The sequence below is a fragment of the Ixodes scapularis genome, unplaced genomic scaffold (assembly GCF_016920785.2).
Source record: "Ixodes scapularis isolate PalLabHiFi unplaced genomic scaffold, ASM1692078v2 PGA_scaffold13__105_contigs__length_92229423, whole genome shotgun sequence".
Lineage (NCBI taxonomy): Eukaryota > Metazoa > Arthropoda > Arachnida > Ixodida > Ixodidae > Ixodes > Ixodes scapularis.
This window is the reverse complement of record NW_024609839.1, coordinates 57,533,340-57,554,503: the sequence shown is the minus strand read 5'-3', so window position 1 is coordinate 57,554,503 and position 21,164 is coordinate 57,533,340.

The following is a 21,164-nucleotide window of genomic DNA, read 5'->3' as shown; positions in this document are numbered from 1 at the left end:
CTTTCGAGTTTGGGATTATGACTGTTTTCAGTGCAGTCAGCGTCCCTGAATTGCAAGGTTTAATTTTTTTCTCGTTATCGTGCATAGTTTTAAAGATATCGACGCCCCAAAGTTTTGTTTGGGGCACGGCCAACAAAACCGAAACTAGCCGCTCGAGGCCCCGGCAACACTGGAAATCAGCCGCTATGTGAATGTGACGTCAGGATCGTTCTTGTTCAACAAGTACACAGGCCGAGCGGCACCTACCTCTGTTGCGCTAGCCGTCTAAAGATAGGAAGTCAGCTGATTTTGTTTTAATTCTGTGTACATGGTAGTTATCCAGCATATGTAGCAAGAGTTAGTGCGTATACCCAAAAGCTAGTGACTGGAAAACCCGTGAGCTCGTACAATGCCGTGCTCGGTCGCCGCCGTGCGTGCGCTATGCCGTACCCGTCACTTGTATACCCAAAAGCTTGCAACTGCAAAACGAGTGAACTCGTTCGGTGCCGTACTCGGCGGCTGTCGCCGTGTGTGCGGTCTTCCGTACTCGTTGCTAGGCCTAAATTGTCATCGGGGCTCCAAGGATGGAGCAGCGTCGGTGTACGCTGCGCTGCCAGTGACGTACAGTACTGGGGGCCCTCTCGCTTTCGCGCGGCGGGTCAGTCCGAGACACGAAGCTTTGAGGCTCTCTGGCGTGGGCCGCGGCGCCGGAACACACGTGTGGTGGGCTGTACGCATCTGTTTTTTCGTTCTTTTGTCCTCAGGCACATAAAAGCCGAAGTCCAAAGTCCACTTGCCGAACAGCGTTCACCCACACCTTCTCCAATTTCCGGTCCGTTGGAAACTTGTCAAAAAGCACCTCTGTGCTGCGCAGCGGGTTGTTTGAGCATCCCATAGCGCTACAAGTTGCACTCGGCATCTTTCGGGGAACAACTGGGCAGTCTTGGGCGCACCGAGTTGCTCGCTAAAACGAGTCTTGGGAGCTCTCGCAAGCAAATAAACAAAAGGCTACGCCGAAGCTACATGGGCTACAGATAAAAGCTACGGCTAAACACGCCAATCACATGCACACTCCGCGCAACGCCCGGACCGGAGAAGAAAAAAGAATGATACTGACGTCTTGGCCCAATGTTGCTTTAGCGATCGGCAACCTGCTGGCCGCCCGCTAAGGAGCAGCGGCTCGCATTTTTATTATCGGCATTAGTTGAGAATGCGGCGTCCCACGGACGTAATATTTTGGCTGGGGTCGTATTTTGTGTCACTACAGCGATACCAGTAATTTATTTCGAGTTTTGGCCGGAGTTGCCCTTTAAGAGAATGGCGACAAACAACCTTTTAGCAAATTTGTTTTTAGAAATACGCAATTCACCAAACTTGGCTGCATGCTCTAGCATTAGCTTGTTCCGCCTTCGCCAGTGACAAAGCCGAGCCGGTCAGTCAGCAAGTTGGTCGCTTGGGCGGCCAGCATGTTCAGAGTATGATAGACAAGTTTTCGTGCATGTCACAACCCTGCCGTTTTCACAATAATTTTTTGTTCTGCCTGGTTTACGGCTTAACAGAGAAGAGCGGGTGCTCAAAGCATAGGTCAACAAGCCTCACTGAATCGTGCAGTAGCCTTTAGCGTCTTTCAGATTTGCTTACGACGATCGAATGGATTCACTAAACGGCGTTCCTCTACAACTGCTCCAAGGATGGGTTGGTGCAGTACATTCTATTAGCATAAAATAAAGGCACGCAGCTAAAGCACCTCAGTAATGCCTAGCAGGTAGCGAAACAAATTTCTCTGTAACAAAGCGTGCGTGGTTACCGAGACATCACGTTATTCAGAGTGCAGATGCAGAGTATAACCACTATACAGCTTTGTCTCCGTATTTGCATTATCTTCCAAGGTATTGTACAGGTATAGGCGGCAGTGCCGAGCTGACAAGCAAATAAATAAACATTTAAGAAAGGGTACTATTCAGTTTCGTACCACCAACATTACCGTCTTGCTTCGGCTCGTCACTAGATACTTGACAGCTGCCCGATGCTTTCCGGATATGCGGAAGCAAAACATTTCATTAACACAAGTGCTATCCGCCACCGCTTAGCCAAGTGTTCTTTGCGAACATAACTGGGCTGCCTAACGATATTATAGAACGCCGCAAGTTAAATAATACATTTCAAAACAAAAGCGGTTCTTGCAATTGCGCAACATAAAAAAGAATAGTGCAGGTAGAGCTGCATGGTACCTACAATTCTGAATATTTGCTAGCAAAATAGCAGGTATTGAAAACAGTAAAATTAACCAGAAAGTGTGATGGGTTTGGGAGGGAAAGAAACGTGAACAAAATTCAAGCTGTTCAAAGGAGACGACCCACCGAGCTCGAGCTAACGCTGTACGAAGAACAATCTGAACCTGAAATACTACCTTCTGTGCAAACACAAGATACCCACGATATTACACGATAATTAGCCACCAAAATTAACGTACCAATTAGGCAGTGCTGTTCGTAAGTCGCGTAAATCGCCGAAGTCACAGAACGTTCACGAAACAAAACGGCCATCTTGGAAAAAATCAAAATAGTGATGGTGATAGCGATGGGTCTTCTGTAAAAACTCCGAGGACAAATGTAATCAGTGTTCCTTTTGTTTTCTTGTGTTAATTAATATAAGCAACACATATTCACCTTAGCAGAAACTTATAATAATGGCAACAAAATAGCTTAAAGTTTGAACATTTAATTGAGCCGAAATACACTTAGTAATGTCTATAAACCTTGTTCCATTGTTTCAGTAATTAAATACAAACAGAACAGACTTGGAAACCCTTGCAGATTGCTTTTCCGTGCAAGTGTGAATGGTCAAAAGCCGATGTAATGATAAGGCGAAATACTTCGGAGATAGCATGCTTAAAGTGGCCAGAAATATTAAACGGGGTATATCTATTGTCTTTCCATCAAACTTTTCGGAGCTCAATCTTCTAAATAATTACCTTCTTCCATGTTTCACAGTAATCTGTGGCATGGATTCACCGCACTATTTTTGTCAAGTGTGGCAAGAGGTATGCACCACCATCAAAAAAAAATATGAACATTTATTTAATTACGACAGGAAGCCACGAAAGGGGAAGATGGCAAGACCTGATCCACCAAAAAGGAGTGGGCCTAAGAGTGCAGTCTTGGTCCATGGTTCACGACGGTAACCTATGATGAATGCAGAGAACAAAGGAGTCCATCAGGTCAACAGGAACCAATATCTGACCCGAACATGCAAGGCAATGCAGAGCAGGGGCAAATTTATGGGGCAGACTGGGGGGAAAGGGAGATGATATCATGGGCAAAATGTTGCCCAGATCTGTTTTGCTAACCTAATATTTGTTATGTCACTAAACACCAACGTTATTAAAACGCTCAGTTGGAAAACTCACTCTTGGAACCTGGACCGCTGGCGTCCACCAAGACCAAACTAAATACGATAACAGCGCCACCCTTTTGCGACAAATTAAAACATGCAAGTTGTTTTATTTAGCTACTGCAAAATGGCCCTGCGAGATGGCGCCACATAGAGTTCCTGTATAGGCTCTTTACAGGAGCCATAGTTGCATGACTGTTTTCCACATATCGCCACACCGCTACTCACCGAGGTGCGATCATGTGAGGAGCAGACTCAAATGCCGTGCACGAAAGTACACATTGCACGCACCCTGGCATACGTTCCCCTGCTTTTGAGCACACTGTGCTGCCATTCGCCGAATTCAGTCACATGAGGAGCAGGCACCATATGCCGTGCAGAAAATACGGCGCTACAGGGATGAACACGCAACTCTGGCTCCCGTAGGGAGCCTATAAAGGAACTTTAGCATTACTGGCTCTTCTGCGACTCGACAGAACCACTAAGTGTAGCCGTGTAGTTTCCTTAGTGGCTGCTGCGGGAGAAATGGCGGCGTTGCAATAGACTCCTTCCAAAACCGACACGCCCCATCGCGGCGAAATACCACGCAGTGCACTCTGGGAACTAGTTGGCCACTTAGTTTCGGTTTCGACTGAGCAGCTTCACCTCATGCTATCACTCCGCACCCAAATACGCTGCTCGCGTTTTTGATTATCTGACTTTTTTTACGAATGTACAATAGGTACAATACACACATTCTCCAGCGATACAAAACGAAGACCGGGGCACTTTCCTTGGTTCCAGAAACACCGGATATTATGCGTGCATATGCAAACGTAGTAAGACGTGGCTTAGTCACCTCACCCCACGAGTGCATCTTTGAGCTCAGTGTCAGTAATCCCGTCCAGTACCAGTGAACTACAACTGAAATTTGGTCACCTTGAACCCTAAACGTATTTTGTTTGCCAAACATACGCTTCTTGTTACTTCATTGGGCAAAAAGCAAGCCACATCCTCACAGGAGTATCAAAATTGAGTCCAGCGTTGGTGCATTAACTTTTAAGGAAACACAATATATTCAACCTCATTACTGCACAAAAGTTACTATGATGTCTTCCTTATGTCATCACATACCTCACACTCAAATTTTATGCTGATAGAAGATTAAGTTTTTGCAAACGCTAAGATTGGATAGCTACGACGGAGGCCCTAACAAGCATCCCCTACTCCTCACTAAGCCTTCTTGGACGAGCTTTTACTGACGCCCAAGATCTGTGCCTGAACGGCGTGTCTGAAATTATCTTGGCATACTCAGTCAGGAGGAAAGCAAACACATAACAAATATTATGGCCATTAGCAACCGTCAAATGTGCTTTGAATACTTTCGTTCGTTCGGCACACCGCGGAATTCATGCCCGTCCGGTGCACTTCCGGCGAACGGTGCGACATTGTTCACACAAGTGCTCGACTTTTGCTTTCTTTTTTTGTATGTGCGAATGTACCTATATTATTGCAGGATAACTTTATGCGCATACGTGATGTTGAATATTAGTGGAAGGCAAGCGGGTGGGGACTTCACTTCGCGCAGTGCTGCGGGGCAGTACAGATAAGAGATGAGAAGTGTGTTCGAATGGAGCTTTTTAATGGCGCATCCGAGTTTTACTTCGCATACTCAGGCGTATTAAGAAAAACAGTAATTGCAAAAAGTTATATTTCGTCTATGGACGCACGAAAAACAAAAAAAAACTTCCTGATCAACAACACTAATGTAAAGGCGCGAGCTCGATGTATGCATACTTATTGGTTGCTACAGCTTGTTGATTCGTACACAAGCAAGATCCCCGAACTTTGCAGCGTCGAGATTCCCAGCACTGGCTCGTCCACCATACCTCGAAACGCTAACAAAAAGGCTGAAGTACAAAAATACAACAAGCATTTATACGTCTCAGGCTTGTGCTAAAGCTTCAAGGTCTGGCCATTTAGGTTAGTTTAAAGACCACAAATGGCATTCTCGGGACCAGAAAACATTAAATAACGGCCGTTTATAGTCCACACTCTGTGTATAATCTCTTGTCGACGTGTCGATCGAAACCGAAACCATGACACTCTCCTCCCTGGCTAACTAGTTCCCAGAGTGCAACGTGCGCCGTGAAGCATGCAGGAATTTATGGAAGTAGCCTATTGCGTTTAGTTCGGTTCTCGAGTATGGATTGAAGCCACTAATCATTTCTTCCTAACAAAAGCTGGCACATGTAGATTTTTCACTGAAAAAAGTTAACCTTGGGGGCCCTAGTCCCCCCATCCTTAAAATCTGCCCATGATGCATGTGCCAAGAAAATGAGGGATAAGAGTGGAAGAGAGTACGCGGGGACGTCAGGACACCCGAGCTCTCGTTAGAAGGATTGGTGGGTACACCTAAAGCTAGGTGACTTTTTCTCCACTGCACTCGTCGAGGACGTTTGAATGCGAGTGCCAAACACTGGACGCCAACGTTCTGCAGTCGAACGTGTTCGACGAGTGCAGCAGAAACAAAGGCTGCCTTTATCTCCACTGCACTCGTCAAACGCATTCGAATGCAAATGCGAAACGCTGGACACCGACGTTCTGCATGTGCAGTACAGACAAAGGCAGTTAGCTTTAGGTTTACCCACTAATCGTTCCAATCGGAGCTCTGCGTTTTGACATCCCTGCACTCTCATCCCCTCCTCTCTCTCAATTTCTTGGCACATAGAGTTCCGGAAGTTTAACAACAGTGGCTAGTGACAAATCCAACAGACATGACATCCACAAAAAAAAAAAAAAGCAGCTTTCTTTGGGATTTTTTAAAGGTGTTCTAAATTGCACAGCACTCATAGGATCTCTTCGCACTTGACCAGTCGCCCGTAGCAGCACACTTCAGGACTAATCACCAGACGGCCGTCAATTCAGAAGACCGTCCCACACGATCTCGCAGGTCCCCCGAAAATGTGAGACGTGCGGAGGAGTGCGAGAGTAGGCCAGCAGGGTGGCATACTCTCCCTGACATGATTCGGAACGAGCAGGCTTAAAGGGGCCCTGCAATGACTTTTTGACTGGTTTTTAATTTGCACTGAACCTGAGCGTACTGAACGTAGTAACTTAATCCAGCTTTTCTTTTCTCAAATTTCGCTTTATTTTAAAAGTTATAGGCAAATTAGAATTACAAAAACAAGCAAAAAATAACCTCCTTCATGACGTTGTAGGTCCTTGCTTGAGTGGCCTTGAACTAGAGGAGGAGTAGTGAGCTGAGTGAGCTCATCGAGCGCACACGGCTGCCGCACTCCGTGTCGACGGCTCGAGAGGGCGCCACTAAAGCACGTGTTGGATACGCTGTATGAAGCGGGCGGCCAGGGCAGCTTGCATTGCATTTGCTGCGCGACTAACTAATTCGGCATAACACTTCATTGGCCACAAACGACAGCAAACACGGGTTAAAGATCAGTTCAGAACGGGAGCCACTTCGCGCTGACGCATCGCCAAATGGCCAAATCGCCAGCAGGGCCCGCGCCGAAGGCCTTCGGAACGCTCGGAACCGGTCGGATTCTTGAGCCGGTATACGACCGCAGCGCCGCCGCGTACATCCGGGACCTTTCTACGCTCCTCGTTCGACGTAGCCTCATCCCACTAGCCTTTTCTAGTATGCGCCGTTTTTCTCCGCCGCTTGGTGGCGGGTATGTCGACGGGTCATTTCTCGTTTCCGTACTTTCTAAACTGCATTTGTTTCTTTTCTGATCTAAGATAGTGAACAAAAACTACTTTCATACATAATTGAAACGGTTCGCGACACTTATATTTTGTATCTCGACTAAAAAAAAGCTCTTAGCGGCTTTGACCAGTGACACGCCCAGGACCAAAGACGTCACATTTTGCGCGCTTTCGGTACCGCGGGTCGCCCTCGTCGGTGGAGGAGGTTTCCGCGTCGTCCGGTTAAAATATGACGCACTGATATTTAGTTACTCTCTCTGTGCCCGCTGGCTTGCCTCAACCCCAAGAGACGTGGAAACCGCAAAAAAGGTAGACGCTTAAATATGATTGCAGGGCCCCTTTAAAGGGGCCCTGCAAGGACCTTTTTGCTGGTTTTTAATTTGCACCAAACCTGAGCGCATTGAACGTAGTAACTTAATGAAACTTTTCTTTTCTCGAAATTTGCTTTATTTTAAAAGTTATAGGCAAATTAAAGTTACAAGTACAAGCAAAAAATAACCTCCCTCGTGACGTCCTTGGTTGCTTGAGTGGCCGTGAACTAGAGGAGGAATAGTGAGCTCATCGAGCGCTCACGGCCGCCGCACTCCGTGTCGACGGCGCCAGAGGGCGCCACTAAAGCATGTTCTTGATAGGCTGTGTGCAGCGGGCAGCCAGGGCGGCTCTCATTGCATTTGCTGCGCGATTAAACACTAATTCGGCATGACACTTCATTGGCCACAAACGACAGCAAACACGGGGTGAAGATCAGTTCAAAATGGGAGCTACTTCGCGCTGCCATACCGCGAAACGGCCGAACCGCAAGACAAAGCTTCTCGCCAAAGGCCACCGGAACGCTTGGGGCCGGTCGGATCCTCCTGTCCACATGACTGAAGCGCCGCCGCGTACATCCGGGACCTTTCAGTGTCGGCGCCTAATCCCAGTACTCCTTTCTAGTGTGCGCCGCCTTTTTCACCACTTGGTGGCGGGTATGGCGGCGGGTCATTTCTTGTTTCAGTACTTTATAAACTGCATTCGGTTCTTTTCTGATGTAAAATACTGAACAAAAACTACTTTTATAAATAATTGAAACGGTTCGCGCCACTTATGTTTTGTATTTCGACCAAAAACGAGTTTTTAGCGGCTCTGACCAGTAGTAAGCCCAGGACCAAAGACGTCACATATTGCGCGGTTTCGGCAACAAGGGTCGCCCTTGTCGGTGGAGGAGGTTTCCGCGTCGTTCGGTTAAAATATGATTCACTGATATTTAGTTATTCTCTCCGTGCCCGCTGGCTTGCCCGAACCCCAAGAGACGTGGAAACTGCAAAAAAGGTAGACGCCTAAATGTGATTGCAGGGCCCCTTTAAAGCCAGACGACTCCAGAAGGAACATCTGCATGTCCGCAGCTTACGTCCCCTTGGGGGAGGGAAACCTGTGGCTCCCACAACAGACACTCGCTTTTCCTTTAACAACCTTATAGAGACTTCTTCAATACAGCCGTCAAACAAAGCAATCGTGCTCAGCGGCTGAAGAGCTGCACTTGTTGTGACGTTCAGTAGGTGCACCGAGAACTCCAACTCGAGTTACTCCGTTCGGAGCTGAGGGAGCCGCTACTGAACGCACCATCACCACTACTGCAAGGGAGGTCATGTTGGAATATTGTGTCCCTGAACTGCTCCTGCCGCTTCAAACATCTTAGAGCTGTCGGAGCTGCTCATCGGTTTCAAGTCGTACCCAAACCCAGCAATGCGCGTCGCTGTGGAGGGGGAATAACTCATCAGCTGCCCAAAAACTATATGAGTAACTTATCCCATGAGTAGCGGGCCTTATAGCAAGCTCGTTTCAAACGCACTGGCATTATGCGAGTCATCTCCCAGAGTGCACCGCACTCGCGGAGTGCCGCACGAAGAACCGGTCTCAAACTAACTTACCGAGTGCAGCCTGATGCTGTCACCATCTGCATTGTAGTAAGAGTGCAGACCTCAAACTGAAATTAGCGCTCCGCTGTTCGACATGACAAGCAGGAATGCGATTGTGAGTTGCTGCAATATGTAGTTGATATCTGTGATGACTTCAAACAGCTCGGCTGTAAGAGATATTTACAGATGGCATTAGTTCCTGTAACCAGCTCAGTACAAAACAGCTGTAACTTTTTGTTGAACGATACACTGGAAAAAAACTGTTTGTGCAAAAGCTTGATCAGAGCAAACGGAAGAAATTTGAAGCCTAGGCACGCTTTGTGGAACAAAAGGGTGCCCACACGACGCTTTCTCTGAAGCGTGCTCCTTCTGTACGAACAGCCCAAGTTAATTTTAGGGTTAGAAAATTGTTTGCCAGTTTCACGCTGTTTTGGATGGGTGTGAACTTGGTGGCGGGCTCAGTCTCGTCGTAAGGCGGTACTCGGTCTTGTTGACTGATATTGCCGTTTTGTTTGACACTGCGATGTGCAACACTCTCGAAGCTAGCTAGCTGTAGGGCACGTTTCATTCTTGATTATCGCCGCTGTCCAGAAAGCTTTGTGACACTTGTTACAAATGCAAGCTATTACCCTCGAGAATCCAGACATAATTTTTAAGAAGTGCAGGACTGTGGAGAGGCAGCGCAACTTGCTTTGATCAGAATCGTGGTGCGATCAACAAGAGCCTGTTTCACTTCTCGTCAAGTGACGGCATAGTGACTCGTGCCCCCGAACGCTTGGATGCCCATCAAGCACCAACGTCCTGGACACATTCTGTGGGAGAACTTTTGGAAGTGAAATCCTAGGGCTACCTTTGCTGCTTGTAGTGCTACTAGAGTTGGAATGAAATTCCATGTCCAGCATTGAGTCTCTGCCATGGTGTTTGCCAAGCTGAAAAACTGTGCTTGTGTGTTAGCAGCCAGTCAAACAACTGTGCCAAAACAGCCCGTCATTGAGACAAGGGTGAAACTTCCTCATTTTGAATGTGATTCAGCTGGATGAGCGAGAGCGCCCGCCAGGGTCACGGACCTGCACCAATAGCTTTATTCCCCTCAAACTTTTTACTGAAAAGGGTGTAGACCTATATTCAGGATTTGGAACAGTTTGATTTGGTCCTCACTCAAGTCCGGAAATATAGGGACTACAAATGTCGGGATGGGCAGGCCTTTGGGCTCTTAAGGACACTGAAAGAGGCAACAAAAACCTAAAATAGGCACACTAAAAATCAAACTTTTATCTGTTTACTTTGCTCACCTTCTGTGATGCGACACGCCATCACATTCTACTCCATTTCACCTTGTGTTGTACCGCAGCCGACGATACGAGCCACCGGAGCCAATCCAACTCTGTCGCTGCCAGATGACACTGTGCTCCACGTGCTGTTGCACCCAACGGACAGGCCATGTGACACACCTTCGGCACTCGATTGGCTCCGATGGCTCGCAGCATTGAGAGTAAAGTGCGGTATTGCATTTTGTGCTCTAGTAACTCGCCACTGTCGAGCTGCTACGCCAGAAGCACTCGGCAGACCCCACCAACTCTGCCGCCCCTACGGTTCGTTCACCCCTACGCTGACAGGGCGGTAGGACCCATGCGGTTGGTGGGCCAAGCTTTTATTGCCTCATGTCCGATCTGCACATCTGTATGAGAAAGGGGCATGATAAGTGATGCAAGACTGACAATCGGCTGGTTCACCGAGCATGTAGCCTCCATTGCCCTGTCAGTTAAGGGGTGAATGAAGTCTAAAGTCGGTATATAACAGCCGTCTACTGTCCCACTCTCAGGCATGCCACCCTTGACCAGTCCAGTCGTTGATCTTTAAGCAAGGTTAAGCAATGACTGCCACGTGCCACCACACATGAAGGTGTCCAGGGAACAAGTGAAGCTAGTGAAAAAGCAGACACCATAGCTCTTCCCAAAGCACCCTGTTCTTTCTCAAGAGCGGCTAGTTCATCCAGGAACAGTGCAATGGGTGCTCGGTGGTCTGTGATCGCAGACCACCGGTCATAGCCCCACCAACGGCGGCGGCGGCGGCGCCCCCCCCCTGCCCACTGACGTCACTCAGGTGACAAGCATTTCACTCGCATGACGTGACTCTAAGCCATACTCACTATGGCTGGCGACAACCCGTAAAAGGCATACGCTGGCCCTTTGACCCACGCAGAGTGCAGTGCAGGAAGTGGAACGGCATCGGTGACCCAGTCGCTGCAGTTACCCAGAACTGTTTTACTGCTGTCTCGGCGAAGGTGCAGGCCCGCTGTTTGATGCACGTAGGTAGAAGCCATCAGCCGCAAGCATCGGACACCTGGGGTGGAAAATTTACACCCAACAAAACAATAACCATGAGAAGACTGGTCTAGCCGGTGAATTGCAAAAACATAAAAAAGCAGGCACATAAGGAAGTATTTCTGTTACCTCGTCTCATGCTCAAGCATTATTTTGGATAGTATACATCAATAATGCCTGTCTCGCAGTGGCTTTCTGAAGAAAATGTAGTAGAAAATACAACCATTTGAATACCAAAGGAGAAGTAGAACAGAGAGGCACTTATTTGTTGTCACTTTAACATGCACTCTAACATGGAAGAGCACAACTGTTTGCGATTAACGTGTAGCAGAATCGCCTAGCAGTTCTGCTGCAGGTGTGAATGTACCACACGGCAGAATGCAGTATTTGTGCAGAAAACACCATCGCAGGCCTACCAGGATACAGTAACATTATTACCCGCCACAAATTCGACGCGCCGGGAGGGCCATTCGCGAAGCCTGATCTGTTTGTAAATCCCGTCTTTCGACAGAACGCTTTAATTGATTGCACGAGCTCGTCAAAAGCTGACATTTCCAACGCGCTTGGTCCTTCTTTAAGTGCGATTACTGAAGGCAAATGCGGCGCAGGCGGCACCCGGGAGCCACATTCCACTCCCGTTGATTATCTCTAGTACCTTCTTCTTTGTCCCCGACGCTACGTGAGGTAGCCAAGCGCTATCAAATTCCACCACAGCGGTGTAGAATCGACGATCGAACGCCACCAGTAGGTAAATTCCACTCACCTTTTACGTTCCGAAAAAGCGTCCCACGGGCCTCCATGTGGCGAGACGGGGCTTGCATGAATGCGCTTTGGACTTCACTGCCGACGCTCGTTCCCAAGCATAAAATATCACGACCAACTCCACTCGGCAATACCGCGGCACATAACACGACAACTTATAATACAAGAAAGACTGCTCGAACCGACGCGACCGCTCCGAAAAGCGCCCAACAAACACGTGAAAAAACAAAAAGTAAAAAAAAAAAAAAAAAAAATGAAATGAAGAAAGCAAAAACAAACAAAACAAAAACTTTCGTCACTTCCGGTTTGTGCTGTTTTGCTTGTTTTTGCTTTTTTGTCTCAGCCAATAGGCGTTGCAACCTTACTGCGGCGAAACGCTCGTCCCGCACACCCGTATCATCGTGGTTCGACATTTTGGTTTGAAGAAGGCGCGTAGCGCACATCCCGCATAATATTGGAACAACTTTCTCTCCAATTAATTCTTAAATGTATTGCAAAAGGGTACAAAAAAGCGGTTTGTTTTAACAACGCCCAAAAGGTTTTGATTGTTTTTCAATACTTTTACCTGTACTAGAACAGATGCGACGGCCAGCGACGCACAGGATTGGTTGCCGTTCCTTCGCTAAACGCAGGAACTGCTCCCCGCGTCGTAGTAAATCCTACCCCGTATCCCGCGCGTAGGGACGCCTCAGGGAATGCGTAGCTACTTCCGCTCGTCGGTGGTTGGCTCCGGACGTCGCTGAAACGGGTGACGGGTGTCAAGTTTGCGATGACGTAGCGGCGTCAAAGTGGGCAGAGCCGCCACGTGAGTGTTGCTAGGCTACGCTCCTCCTTTGCATTACGTCACTTCCATGTACCTTTTCTCAAATGTCCAACCTAGCGATCCTGCTGCAGGTGTGAATGTACCACCAGGCAGAATACAGCATTTGTGCAGAAAACACCATCGCAGGCCTACCAGGATGAACAGTAACATTATTACCCGCCAGAAATTCGACGCGCCGGGAGGGCCATCCGCGAAGCCTGATCTGTTTGTAAATCCCGTCTTTCGACAGAACGCTTTTGTGACTGCACGAGCTCGTCAAAAGCTGACATTCCCAACGCGCTGGGTCCTTCAAATGCGGCGCAGGCGGCACCCGGGAGCCACATGCCACTCCCGTTGATTATCTCTACTATCTTCTTTGTCCCCGACGCTACGTGAGGTAGCCAAGCGCTATCAAATTCCACCACTGCGGTGTCGCATCGACGATCGAACGCCACCAGAGTAGGTAAATTTCACTCACCTTTTACGTTCCGAACAAGCGTCCCACGGGCCTCCATGTGGCGGGACGGGGCCTGCTAGCTTGCATGAATGCGCTGTGGACTTCACTGCCGACGCTCGTTCCCAAGCATTGAATATCACGACCAACTCCACTCGGCAATACGGCGGCACATAAACAAGAAAGACCGCTGGAACCGACGCGACCGCTCCAAAGAGCACCCAACAAACACTTAAAGAAACAAAAAGTAAAAACAAAAAAATAAAATTGAAACAAGCAAAAACAAACAAAATAAAAATTTCGTCACTTCCGGTTTGTGTTGTTTTTGCTTGTTTTTGCTTTTTTCTCTCAGCCAATAGGCGTTGCAACCTAACTGCGGCGAAACGCTCGTATGCACAGCGCCGCTGATGGTGGCGACGCTAATAGAGAGTTTTAGTAGATCGTTTTGGCTCTCCCGCTACGCATGCGCGCTGCTAGCGGAAACATTGCGGAGCTGCGGAGGCTAGCGGAGGCGCGCTAGCGGGCGAAAATAGCGAGGGGCGTAGCGCGGCGTGCTAGCGTAGCTCTCGCGAGAACGAGTCTTGGCGAGATGAGGGAGACCCAGCGAGGGACGCTGTTCAAGATGGCCGCCACGCCGCGTCTACTCGGTCTGTGCGTTTCGCGATCGTGGTTCTAAGGGGTGGATTATACCTTGCTGCTGCGAGAAGTACCCGCGACAAAGCCGTTCCACGACTGCAACAGGTAGCGATTCATGGCGGATATACTAAACGCGGCCACGGAAAGGAGAACAAAAAAAAAACAAAAACAAAAAAGAAAAAGCTTCGCAGTTTTTGGTGCTGTGAGCGAAAGGTGCAGCCCCCTGCTCGGCCGCTTTGTCGTGAAGACAAAACCGACTAAGGAAGCGGAGCGAGCAGGCGGATATGAGGGATTTCTGTGGCGCTTCATTTTCGGTGAACAACGACGCAACAGATGAGCTACAGTGGTTGTCCTTTATTTTTGAAGATTTTTCTCGGTGGCTTTGGCACTTGACTCATATCGGATTGGCTTGGACAGCTTGGCCGACAGTTAAACATAATAGTCACCTACTTACAAAAGAAGCAACGATTAGCACGTTATTCAATAAAGAAAACAATATTTTATTAAGATAACGACGTTAATAAAAACAATTGCGAAGGATTGCTTTACAAATCTGTTTTACGCGAGCCCTAGTGTCCGAAAGAGCCGCTAGTGGCGTTGCGTTAGCTCTCGTAACGTTGTAATCCGTAGCGGGTTGCGAACGTTCTACTAAAACTTAAAATGGTACTCTCGTGGAAATGGAGCGTGCTGGTTAAGTTACGGTGTTTGTGGAGACTAACATAGAGGACGAAAACAGGACGACACGTTTCTCCAACTGGCAGCATACATTTATTTTGACGCCCGTCACCGAACGCGACAGTCACCGCGCGGAGTTGGAAGGGTTGAGGAGGACAGAGAAGGAAGGGAGGGTGGGGGTGGAGAGAGGATGGAGATGGAGGGAAAGAGAAACATGTTTTTAGCCGGCAGCGCACGCCGAAGTCAAAAAAGGGGGGGGGGGGGGGGTAATAAGGGAAGTGACCTTGAGGAGGGAAGGGCGACCCTACTTCAAAGGCGCCTACGTTTGTCGCAACTCCGGACGCAGAAAGGAAACGTCGGCGTCGGAGAGACAAAGCGATGGGGACCCGATGTTTTGCGGTGAATGGCGCATAGCGAAGGCTTCGATAATCTCGCGGCCGTATCTTGACCTGTGTGTGCCCACTGTCGTGGTGGCCGGAAACTCTGGTTCGCAGGAGGGGCACGAACCGACGTGCTGGGCAATTGGGTGCAGGGAATGGAGGGATGGGTTGGAAGCCGCCTGCTGTACCTCGTTGGCGTGCTCCCTTAGGCGGTCGTTTAGACATCGGCCTGTCTGGCCGATGTATTGCGCGCCGCACCCGAGCGGGATCGAGTAGACGCTGGCCTGTCTGCAAGGAACGAACTTGGTGGCGTGTTTTTTGGAGCACGGCTTTGGGGCGGTTGGGTTGTTGACCTTCCTGCAGAGCGAGGAGAGCCTGAGGCGACATGAAAAGAACACCTGCGTGTCATGTCGGAGTGCTAACGATTTGATTCTGTGGGAGACGTTGTGCACGTATGGAATGCACGCGAAGCGGGATGCGCGTGGCCTGCTCTTAGGTTGTGTGCCGGAGGCCTGGGCTATCATAATGCGTTTTAATCGGGTCTCAAGTAAGTCTTTTGGGTAGCCCGCTTTGACGAGGCGGGTGAGCTGTAGGGAGCAGCTCGTCGAGATTAAGTGAGAGCATGACTTGGATCGGGATGAGGTTAGGAGGTTATGAACGATTCCGCTTTTGACGTTTTTTGAATGGTTGCTGTGGAAGGGAAGCACTGGTTTGCAAGATCTTTGCTGGAAGGACCAGCAAATGCCGGAATCCTTGGGGTGAAGGCGAAGATCCAAGAACTGTAGTCCGTTCTGTGTGGGGGCCTCGCTGGTAAATTTTAGACCGAACGAATTATCTGAGAATATCTGCTCAATATTTTTAGGATCTGAGGTGGCTTGGTGAACGATGAGGTAGTCATCCACATATCGGAAGACGGAAGTGCCCTGGGCGAGAGTTGTGAGGGCCTCGGAAACCCGCCTATCGACGAAGAACAAGTAGATCTCACTCAAGATGGGGGCGAGGCACGAGCCGATGCAAACCCCTGTCTTCTGGGCGTAGATTCTTCCCTCGTGCTCCACTAGGGTTGAGCGTAGGTAGAGGTCGATGAGGTCCAGAAACCCCGACACGGAGATCCCCGCTGAGTTCTGGAACCTGACCGCGCCGTGGAGGTGTATGGCCTCGCTGATGAAACAGAGCATGGTGGGGATATCTAGGCTATAATACATGTCGACTATATCAAGTGAGAAAACGGCGACGGTGCTCTGGGCGGAATGGTGTTCCTCTAGGGGCTTTATCAAGGCTGAGGAGTTGTCAATGCGGAAGGGGTGAGGGAGATCAAGGACTGAGAGTTGCTTTTGTAGAAACAAGGCCAAGGGTCTCTGCCAGCAGCCTTTTTCAGAGATAATGCTGCGGAGTGGAATGTCTGGTTTATGGGTTTTGGCCGAGAAAAAGATAGAAAGGTATTGCTGAGAAGGCAGGCTGATTAAGCTCTTAAGAGAGGGAAGGTTCAGAGAGTCGCAGAGGGCTTTGGCCTCGGATCGAAGTGCGCCAGAAGGCCGGGCCCTGAGGGGCCTTGCTGGTCCTTCCAGCAAAGATCTTGCAAACCAGTGCTTCCCTTCCACAGCAACCATTCAAAAAACGTCAAAAGCGGAATCGTTCATAACCTCCTAACCTCATCCCGATCCAAGTCATGCTCTCACTTAATCTCGACGAGCTGCTCCCTACAGCTCACCCGCCTCGTCAAAGCGGGCTACCCAAAAGACTTACTTGAGACCCGATTAAAACGCATTATGATAGCCCAGGCCTCCGGCACACAACCTAAGAGCAGGCCACGCGCATCCCGCTTCGCGTGCATTCCATACGTGCACAACGTCTCCCACAGAATCAAATCGTTAGCACTCCGACATGACACGCAGGTGTTCTTTTCATGTCGCCTCAGGCTCTCCTCGCTCTGCAGGAAGGTCAACAACCCAACCGCCCCAAAGCCGTGCTCCAAAAAACACGCCACCAAGTTCGTTCCTTGCAGACAGGCCAGCGTCTACTCGATCCCGCTCGGGTGCGGCGCGCAATACATCGGCCAGACAGGCCGATGTCTAAACGACCGCCTAAGGGAGCACGCCAACGAGGTACAGCAGGCGGCTTCCAACCCATCCCTCCATTCCCTGCACCCAATTGCCCAGCACGTCGGTTCGTGCCCCTCCTGCGAACCAGAGTTTCCGGCCACCACGACAGTGGGCACACACAGGTCAAGATACGGCCGCGAGATTATCGAAGCCTTCGCTATGCGCCATTCACCGCAAAACATCGGGTCCCCATCGCTTTGTCTCTCCGACGCCGACGTTTCCTTTCTGCGTCCGGAGTTGCGACAAACGTAGGCGCCTTTGAAGTAGGGTCGCCCTTCCCTCCTCAAGGTCACTTCCCTTATTACCCCCCCCCCCCCTTTTTTGACTTCGGCGTGCGCTGCCGGCTAAAAACATGTTTCTCTTTCCCTCCATCTCCATCCTCTCTCCACCCCCACCCTCCCTTCCTTCTCTGTCCTCCTCAACCCTTCCAACTCCGCGCGGTGACTGTCGCGTTCGGTGACGGGCGTCAAAATAAATGTATGCTGCCAGTTGGAGAAACGTGTCGTCCTGTTTTCGTCCTCTATGTTAGTCTCCACAAACACCGTAACTTAACCAGCACGCTCCATTTCCACGAGTGTTTACAAAAGTGAGCTTTGTCATGTCCCGTCCATCAGCGAGTCGACCAGTCCCGTCGGTGTTTGTCCCTGAAGGATTTTTCCAAGCCTCCCTATTTATCTCCAAAATGACTCATCTTCAGCTGCGGCTCAGGGTTTTGGGCCTGTGTCTCCGCAAGAAACTGTTCCACGAGGACATCAGAGGCGTCTTCGGATTTCAGTCAAGCAGCTGGCCTGCCCACTACAAGATCACCCAGATCGCGCGAGAGGAGGTGTCATCGGAAGTTCGCCTCATGCAGGCTCTGCTCCCCACCACCATGTCAAAGCACCTGGGGGTCGGCTTCGCTTCCCAGCCCCCTTACCGGTTCCTCAGGGAGTCGGCGGCTCACCTCCTGGAGATGTCCTGGGTTCAGTTCCTCCGGGGCCTGAAGACCAGGATGGCACAACACCCCAAGCTGCAGCTCGAACCACCCATTAACATCTCGAAAGTCAAGCTCTCGCAGGCCACCGAGGCCTTCCTGTCACAAGGACCGAAGTTCGCTCCGGAGCTTCCGGTTTCAAGGGTCGACAACCTGGCAGCGGTGCACGAGGTGGCCTCGAAGATCCCGGAGGCCAACCGCCAGGATTTTGTCAGCGCCGGCTCCAGGACCGTCCGCTTCCACGGAGGCGGATCCACCACTGGGAACATGGCCCGAACGGTCATCGAGGAGTTCCGCCAGGCGGACCTTAGGCTCCTCGAGGCAGACAAGGAGGGAATCTTCGTGGTCCTTGACAGGGACCAGCTGGACCAGAAGACGTCGGCCGCCCTATGTAAGAATTTCAGGCCCCTCAGGGCCCGGCCTTCTGGCGCACTTCGATCCGAGGCCAAAGCCCTCTGCGACTCTCTGAACCTTCCCTCTCTTAAGAGCTTAATCAGCCTGCCTTCTCAGCAATACCTTTCTATCTTTTTCTCGGCCAAAACCCATAAACCAGACATTCCACTCCGCAGCATTATCTCTGAAAAAGGCTGCTGGCAGAGACCCTTGGCCTTGTTTCTACAAAAGCAACTCTCAGTCCTTGATCTCCCTCACCCCTTCCGCATTGACAACTCCTCAGCCTTGATAAAGCCCCTAGAGGAACACCATTCCGCCCAGAGCACCGTCGCCGTTTTCTCACTTGATATAGTCGACATGTATTATAGCCTAGATATCCCCACCATGCTCTGTTTCATCAGCGAGGCCATACACCTCCACGGCGCGGTCAGGTTCCAGAACTCAGCGGGGATCTCCGTGTCGGGGTTTCTGGACCTCATCGACCTCTACCTACGCTCAACCCTAGTGGAGCACGAGGGAAGAATCTACGCCCAGAAGACAGGGGTTTGCATCGGCTCGTGCCTCGCCCCCATCTTGAGTGAGATCTACTTGTTCTTCGTCGATAGGCGGGTTTCCGAGGCCCTCACAACTCTCGCCCAGGGCACTTCCGTCTTCCGATATGTGGATGACTACCTCATCGTTCACCAAGCCACCTCAGATCCTAAAAATATTGAGCAGATATTCTCAGATAATTCGTTCGGTCTAAAATTTACCAGCGAGGCCCCCACACAGAACGGACTACAGTTCTTGGATCTTCGCCTTCACCCCAAGGATTCCGGCATTTGCTGGTCCTTCCAGCAAAGATCTTGCAAACCAGTGCTTCCCTTCCACAGCAACCATTCAAAAAACGTCAAAAGCGGAATCGTTCATAACCTCCTAACCTCATCCCGATCCAAGTCATGCTCTCACTTAATCTCGACGAGCTGCTCCCTACAGCTCACCCGCCTCGTCAAAGCGGGCTACCCAAAAGACTTACTTGAGACCCGATTAAAACGCATTATGATAGCCCAGGCCTCCGGCACACAACCTAAGAGCAGGCCACGCGCATCCCGCTTCGCGTGCATTCCATACGTGCACAACGTCTCCCACAGAATCAAATCGTTAGCACTCCGACATGACACGCAGGTGTTCTTTTCATGTCGCCTCAGGCTCTCCTCGCTCTGCAGGAAGGTCAACAACCCAACCGCCCCAAAGCCGTGCTCCAAAAAACACGCCACCAAGTTCGTTCCTTGCAGACAGGCCAGCGTCTACTCGATCCCGCTCGGGTGCGGCGCGCAATACATCGGCCAGACAGGCCGATGTCTAAACGACCGCCTAAGGGAGCACGCCAACGAGGTACAGCAGGCGGCTTCCAACCCATCCCTCCATTCCCTGCACCCAATTGCCCAGCACGTCGGTTCGTGCCCCTCCTGCGAACCAGAGTTTCCGGCCACCACGACAGTGGGCACACACAGGTCAAGATACGGCCGCGAGATTATCGAAGCCTTCGCTATGCGCCATTCACCGCAAAACATCGGGTCCCCATCGCTTTGTCTCTCCGACGCCGACGTTTCCTTTCTGCGTCCGGAGTTGCGACAAACGTAGGCGCCTTTGAAGTAGGGTCGCCCTTCCCTCCTCAAGGTCACTTCCCTTATTACCCCCCCCCCCCCCTTTTTTGACTTCGGCGTGCGCTGCCGGCTAAAAACATGTTTCTCTTTCCCTCCATCTCCATCCTCTCTCCACCCCCACCCTCCCTTCCTTCTCTGTCCTCCTCAACCCTTCCAACTCCGCGCGGTGACTGTCGCGTTCGGTGACGGGCGTCAAAATAAATGTATGCTGCCAGTTGGAGAAACGTGTCGTCCTGTTTTCGTCCTCTATGTTAGTCTCCACAAACACCGTTAAAATGGTAGTTCCGCTACGCTACATATAGTGGAGGTCGCAGCGGCTAGCGGATAGCACAGCGGGAGTGACTGAACGATCTACTAAAACAATGTCAGCGCCGCGAAACGGGGACTGTGACCGGGGCAACCGGGGGTTGCCGCAGAAGTCAACGGACAGGGTAAAGAAGGACACAGACAGAGCGCTGACTCGCAACTAATTTTTTAGTTGCGAGTCAGCGCTCTGTTTGTGTCCTTCTTTACCCTGTCCGTACCGCAGAAGTCAACGGACAGGGTAAAGAAGGACACAGACAGAGCGCTGACTCGCAACTAAAAATTTAGTTGCGAGTCGGCGCTCTGTCTGTGTCTTTCTTTACCCTGTCCGTTGTCTTTTGCGCTGTTTTAACCTTTTATTAATTATTTATTTTTATCTTAACGTTTTTTTTAACCTTTTATTGACAACGGAGTGCCGGCGAACATGTAAGTACACCCTTCGCCTCGACGGATGTTTCTCGCGTGCTCTAGCGCGCTTTTCCTCGCGCCGAAGCGAACCCTTGCAGCGTAACGATCCGAGCGAAAGACCACGGAGCCCGCTGTGACAGGGGCTCCGGAACCGGGGGGCGGGCGGGGCGGGGGGGGGGGGGGGGCAGGGCAGGGATGCGTGCGTTGGCAGCGTTCGTTGGCAACGAACGCTGCCAACGAGCGAGCATACGGCACCGAGAGTCAGCGTCTTTAGCAGACAATCTTTTTGACTCAAAAGCGGCGCACGTTCCGCAGGCGGCTACAGTCGCAGAAACAA